General features: G+C 52.1%; 1 protein-coding gene across 8 annotated transcripts in view; it reads right to left on the bottom strand.

Annotated features, from left to right (window-relative positions):
* The window catches only part of CRACDL (CRACD like), a 123,309-nt gene that overhangs the window by 67,700 nt on the left and 48,702 nt on the right, over positions 1-6,907 (bottom strand). The gene's annotated exons all lie outside the window — the stretch shown is intronic.

Genomic DNA, 6,907 nt, shown 5'->3' with positions numbered 1-6,907 from the left:
TCTTTTCATCTCTGTAGCCCTGATAACCTACACACAGTAGATGCTGGGAAATATTTTATGAATGAGCGAGCCTCATCACCTGCGCTTATAAAATCCAAGGGCAGAAATCACTTGTAATAACATCTTTTGCTTTATTACATTTCTCCTAAGGAAAAAAAACATTCTCAAATAGTTGATTTCGTTTGAGCCATTTGGTAAGATGCTCTGACAAAGTGCTCCTGTGTGATTCAGATGTGTGGGCTGGTTGGGTTTGACATAAATATCTTCCTATTTTGTAATTCGGAGACATCGCATTTGGAGAGCGAGGGCATGGGGCGGTATGAACACACATTTGGCTCATTATGCGAGGACATCTAATATTCCAAATCATTCCAGCCTCTCGGTATTTTAAAGACCTTAGAAAAGCAGCCAGGTTCCCATTTTCTTCAATATTGCCATGGGGAGGGGGGCGTCGTAGATAGATGCCCCACACCAGTTGGCACTTAACAGGTCATAATTGGCCTCCTCAATCAGACTGCAAAGTCTTTGAGAACAACGCCAATAAATTTGATTATTTCTATATATTCCAAGGAGCCGGGTATGCAGCAGGTGCTTAATAAGTGCATAGTGATTAATACAGTGCAACATATAAACCATGTACTCCTGGACTGGCCAGGGCCATCAGTGGACACAGCACTGGGCATGGTACTAGAGTCAGTAAGGAAGCATCCGTGAAGTCCTAAGTTGACTGATGCACAGGAAAGTGGCCAGAGGAAGGCAGGCTGTGTAGACAGGCGGGATCCCGTGAGCAACTGAGGACACTGAGGATTTCTCACACTTTACCTTCTAGTAAGCCGCGGCATGATGCTGGCAGCAGCTCACAAGTGCCAAGAACTGCTGTAAATACTTCACATACATTTACTCTTTAAATGCTGGCTGAATTGAATATTACGAGCATTTCATCCAAGCCAGGCCACTCTGAGTCGTTCACCAGAGAAGGAGCGTCACCAGGTGGCAGCCGGCAGCAGCACGAGGCGCCAGCACAGGCGTGGGGTGGAGGGTGGAGCCCGGGGACGCGGGACTCCTGTTGCTGAGCGCGCCTGTCCGCCGGGTGCCTGTTCCTGGGGTGGTGGCAGCGAGGTCAGGTGGCCGCCCAGCCAGGGGGCCCTCTTCCATCTCCATCCGGTCAAATTTCTCCCCTAGGGCAAGGGTGCTGCAGCCAGATGTGACCCAGAAGGGCAGCTCTGAGGGCCTGATAGACACTCAGTCGCGAAGGGCTCCGAGCTCTAGAGCAGGTGCGTCAGGTAACCCTGTGGCCCAGTCTGATATGCCGACCGCCGAGCAACAAGCATCAGAGGAAACTGGCCTACTGACTCTCCCCCTCGGAGAAGAAACCTTGCCGCGTGTTCTGCTTAATGGCTTGAGGCGCTGACAGGATGACCACCCTGGGACACCTGTGCCTCACCTGCCCAGAAGCCCACCCTCGGGACGGCAGTCAGTGCTACTGCGGGCACTGCGTCCGAGCAGCCTGTGGCTCTTTCTTCGGAAGCAGCCCAGTGGGATGGCGTCTGATGGCGAACACAGGCCTGGGCTGATGTGTCCACCTGCCAGGGGTTGTTCCGAGGCCTCAAGGATGGAACGCCAGTTCCCCTGCCACTCAGAGTGCAGCCTGGGGACAGCAGTCTCAGCATCACTTGGGAGCTGGTGGGAGGCGCAGACTCTCAGGCTCCACCCAGACCTATGGTCTCAGAATCTGCCCCGAATCAAGGTCCCCGGGTGATCCCTTTGCGTGTGAAGGTTTGAGAACCATGGCTTTAGAGCAGTTGTTCTCGACCCTGGTTGCACGTCAGAATCCCCTGGGGAGGTTTAAAAACCTCCTGATCCTCCGGTCATGCCCCAGCCCAGTTGCTGGCAGGGGATCCCGGGTGACTTCCAATGCAGCCACGGTGGGGCACAGCAGTTCCCCGCCTCTGAGCACGGCCCTCACGTCGGCAGGTGAGCCTTCAGCTGGGGCACCTGCAGGAACGCTCCCTGGGGGTACAAACACAGTGCTCACCCACAAGGACAAGGAGCTGCCGCAAGCTTGGTGCCCGCACCATGCAGGCGGTGGAAGTGTTCGTGGCCCCCACCGTGTCCTGGTCTGTGACCTAGTGGCAGGAGCCGGGCACACAGCATCATTGGTTGGGGAGACAGGGCTCGTCACGTGGAGCCAGTCCCCTTCTGAGAGGTGCCTCTTACAATACAGGCTTAGGGCAGCCTAGAAAGATCCACCCACTGATCACGGCTCGGCTGCACTCGGAAGAGCTGCACAGGGACTTCCCTGGTGGTCCAGTGGTTAAGAATCCGCCTTCCAATGCAGGGGACGCGGGTTCGAGCCCTGGTTGGGGAACTAAAATCCCACATGCCACAGGGCAACTAAACCCGTGCGCCGCAACTAGAGAGAAGCCCACGCACCACAACTACTGAGCCCATGTGCTCTAGAGCCGGCGCACCACAACTAGAGAGCCCACGTGCCACAACTAGAGAGAAGCCCGCAATGAAGAGCCCACGTGCCACGATGAAGAAGACCCAGCACAGCCAAAATAAGAAAAAAAAAAAAAAAAGAAGGGCTGGACAACCGGAGTTCTGGGGAAGGGGTGGGATGCTGTCCAGCTCCTGGGGAGGGTCTGTACAGCAGGGGTGATGGCTCGAAAGCACACTGTTCTGCTTTCAATGCTACAGTTTCTGTAACAAAAGGTTTTCCTTTGAGTCACTGAGTCATCCAGGCCCAGGCACCCAGGAACTCGGTAAGAATCTACCAAGGCCTGACTCTTAATACACGATGTGGTCCAAGACAGGAGCTACAGACAAGGCCCGGGCCCAAGCTGGTCCATGCAGTTCCATTCCCTGGCAAGAGTGGTTGTTTCAGGGACAGGCATGTGACTCATTTCAGGCCAAGGGGAGTGAGGCTCAGAGCTTTTACAGAATTGTTGAAACAGAATATTTTTTTTCTGTTGGGTCTGAGAGGATGTGAGTTTAGAGAGGAAAGAAACACCAAGAGGTGAAGGGGAAAAGCAATGCACCTGGGGACTCTGTTGAGAGTCCTGGATCCAGCTGTTCCTGAAGTCAGCTACCAGAGATTTTCCAGTTACCTAAGCTACAAAGTCCATCTCTCTGTTCTTTTTTTTTTTTAAACCAAACAAACCTTTGCAAGCCTTATTTGCAAAAGAAAAAGTCCCAACTAATTCTCTGAGCAAACAGGGGCTGTGTGAGTGATGTCAAACCATTTGAACCCTCTGGAGCCGCCCGGACACAATTTGTTCGGTTCCGTTTTTAGATCTTTAGGACAAAGGGGTTTGGTACACTTTCAGGACAGCTGCACCCAGGACAGGCTGGGGCAAACATAAAGGCAGGTATCAGTGAAGGAAGAGTATGTCCACTGCAGATTTACACAGGGCGGAGGTGCAACCCCTCGGTATCAGAGTCACCTCTGAACCGCTCAGTAACCAGCAGAATAAGCCAGCTCCAAGCTCTGTCCCATTCGCTGTACGTGCCCTGTGTCCTCTCACGGAATCGCTTCTTCCAGTAGGTGGAAAACAGTCTGTCAAAGGATGAAGGGCTAGGGCTTTGGAGGAAGACAGATCCAGGCGGAGCCAGGTAGTGAGAGCAAGATCCTTGGGTGAAAAGGGCTGTGGGGTGTTCGGGAAGGCAGACTTAGATGTGTCACTGGCATCCTGAGCCCCAACAGGAGCAGAGCAGCGGATGACTCCTGGGCTTCAGGCAAGGCCTGGGTCGGGCAGTGCACCAAACGCAAAGGGACCACAGAAAGGGAAGACGGGCCAACCCAGAGCACCCGGTGCAGAGGCGGGAGGATGGAGGTCTTGATGCGGCGGCCAGCGGCACCGAGGCCAGCAGCATTTCTCCCTCCCAGACATCACGCACCACACTCCACCTCCCAGGACTGAGGAGCAACCCACTGGGTGCTGAGGGCTGGAGGAAACACCACACCGGCTGAGATTAAGACGGGTGGCCCTGTGCTCTGGGGGTTCAGAGCACAAATGAAGCTGAGTCGTCGGGAAACCAAGTTGTTTCTTGGGCACCTACACTGGTGGCCTGAGACCTGCACGTGGGGAGTCCGGCCTGGGGCTCGGCTCCCAGCAGGCCCCCCGCTCTCACGGGCCCCGCACCACTATGAAAGGAGCACGTTGGTACACTAACTCAAAGCACAACTTGTGCGGCCAACCAGAGGTGATAAAATTCTACGCCGAACAGAGGGATAAACCTGGGCCTGAGTAGAACAGGAAGAGCCCCGCGTGGCTCCCTGCACGGGAGTCCTGGTTGTCACTCACCAGCCAGGCCTCGGTGTCTCACCTGTCACAGGACCTGCTGTGCAGGCCGCCGTGCAGGCCCGGAGGAGATGATGTAACGCATGAGGCGTGTGGAGCTAACGGGAGGGCTCTTGGCTCACTGTTATTTTTGGCATCTCTCAGAATGCAGCACATGGTGCCCACACACACCACCTCCACACAAGGCCTGCTCTGGCTGTCCCGTCCCCAGCCCCCTGGGATGTGGAAACAGCGTGCCCATGGGAGACGCTTTGTGGCTGGGGAGCAGCCAGTGCTGGGAGGTGGGGGCCACAGACCCACAGGTGCCCCATCCACCTGGAGACATGGGCCAGCAGGGGGCATGAGGGGGTAGACTTCAATGCAAAGAGGGAGGCACCGATGACGATCTGGTCCCCACCTGCAGGCACCTGAGAAATGGGAGGATGAAGCTGGGCTTTCCGGAGAGTAGTGCCAGATGCTGTGCCCCACCCTCCAACCCTGGAAACAAGTGCCCACCGATTTGGGCACAAGGAGGTCAGGGAGAGAGCGCCTGGCACCGAAAGGCGCAGGAGTGCGGGCAGGGGTGGGCGTCCATGGCAATTAGGCATCTGTAGCATCATAAGGAAGCTGAAGCCCAAGCACAGAGGCTGTGGTTTACGAAGATGATACATTTGAGACAAGGGCTGAAATCTGCTGCTGGGGTCGGTTCATCAGCAACTGTAAAAGGGCGTGAGATGTGTGGCTCGGTTGCTATGGCATCTTACCTCCAGACCTGGGTACCATTTTCCTGTACCAGGGCCCGTTTAAAGGCCTCTTCTTTTACTTCATGCCGAGGAGCTGCTAACCCAAGGTGGAGGGGGCGGACGACAGAGAGAAGAGTAACCCCCTCTTTTAATGGTAAGATGCATAGCAACTGCACTTTTAAAGTTTCTCCGCAGGAATAAATTAACAGCCAAGAGCCATAACGATGCTATTGGAAGAACATTTACAATTCAGAGTGAAATAATTATCACAAAAATATGACTGACAAGGTGCGGTTAGAATTTTTAAAAATTAACTCAGTAAAGCTGCGTAAGAAAGAACTGAAAATGCAGATGAAAATGTGGCCTTTAGAAGCTCAGAATCTCAGAGGTGGAAAAACTAGAGCTCTCCCTTGGCAACCAACCATTTTTCAAGCAACAGAACTGAGGCTGACAGATTCTGAACGTGCCCCAGGACACACTGAATAAGTGGCAAAACCGAGCTCTCTTCGCTAACCAAATATCATGATGCCAAACATTCAACGTGATTCCAAACACTTTTAACGATAAAACCGAAAGCAAATGACATCAGCAAGAATGGTGGAATAAGGACCTCCAAAAAAATCTCTTCTCCATAAAAGCAATTAAAAAACTGGCCCAAAAGGGGGCTTCCCTGGTGGCGCAGTGGTTGAGAATCTGCCTGCCAATACAGGGGACATGGGTTCGAGCCCTGGTCTGGGAAGATCCCACATGCCGCGGAGCAACTGGGCCCGTGAGCCACAACTACTGAGCCTGCACGTCTGGAGCCTGTGCTCCACAACAAGAGAGGCCGCGATAATAAGAGGCCCGCGCACTGCGATGAAGAGTGGCCCCCACTTGCCGCAACTAGAGAAAGCCCTCGCACAGAAATGAAGCCATAAATAAATAAATAAATAAATAAATAAATAAATAAATAAATAAAATTAAAAAAAAAAAAAAAAACTGGCCAAAAAAAAAAAAAAATGGTTAGCACTCTGTGGAGCATGTATTCCACGGCTAAATCTCAGTAAAAAAACAGTGAATGTTGTGGCATTTTAACTTGCCTTACTCCAACCCTCGGCTCTCCAGCTCCTTGGGAGCCTTGAAAACCAACAGCTTCACAATTACTGTGTAAATGAGTAGCCCGGCAGTCACCAGATGGGGAAGAACTGGATTGGAATGTCTTCAAAGCTCCATTTCCAGAGAATTGTCATTATTTAACCTGTTTAGTGGTTCCCCAGAAAACCCCACTTGCAAGGGGAGAAAGCCCGGTCTGACCTGAGTTAGAGCTCTCTCAGTGTGAAAAGCCGTTTTCCCCCTAAAGGGAAATATTTAACTTCACTGAGGCAAGTGGATAACAGTTGGGGTAAATGACAGACTAACTAAAATGCTTAAAAAAAAAGCCCAACATATTCCTGGGAATCTAGAAGACCACATGTAGGGCTATGCACATACTCAGGAAAGTCCTGAGAAGCCCCTAGGCTCTCACCTCTGGCTGACCTTGAAGCTCTGTGCAAGTAGGAAGTGAGGGTTTAGACAGAGTTGTCAACTGCCTGTCTGAGTGTCTCGACATGCACACAGAGTCCCGCAGCAAAGACTGGGAGGACTGCTGATTCTAAATGTCTAAGAAAGTCTCTGTCCAATCACTAGCTGATTACTCAGCCAACCAAAGCAGAGACTTCAGTGGCCACACATGATAAGAAATACAGGCTTTATGGAATTAGTTCAGAAAAGTCAAAACAAACAACAACATATGCTGGGGAGTCAGGGAGAATCCCATATCCAAAGCTGCCACATTATATATTTTAAATGTTCAACAAACAATTACAAAACATACAAAGAAACAAAAAGTGTGATCCATACACA

This window comes from Balaenoptera physalus (assembly GCF_965194825.1).
Source record: "Balaenoptera physalus genome assembly, chromosome: 15".
NCBI lineage: Eukaryota > Metazoa > Chordata > Mammalia > Artiodactyla > Balaenopteridae > Balaenoptera > Balaenoptera physalus.
The sequence above is the reverse complement of the archived record's forward strand: the minus strand, read 5'-3'. Positions and strand labels throughout refer to the sequence as shown.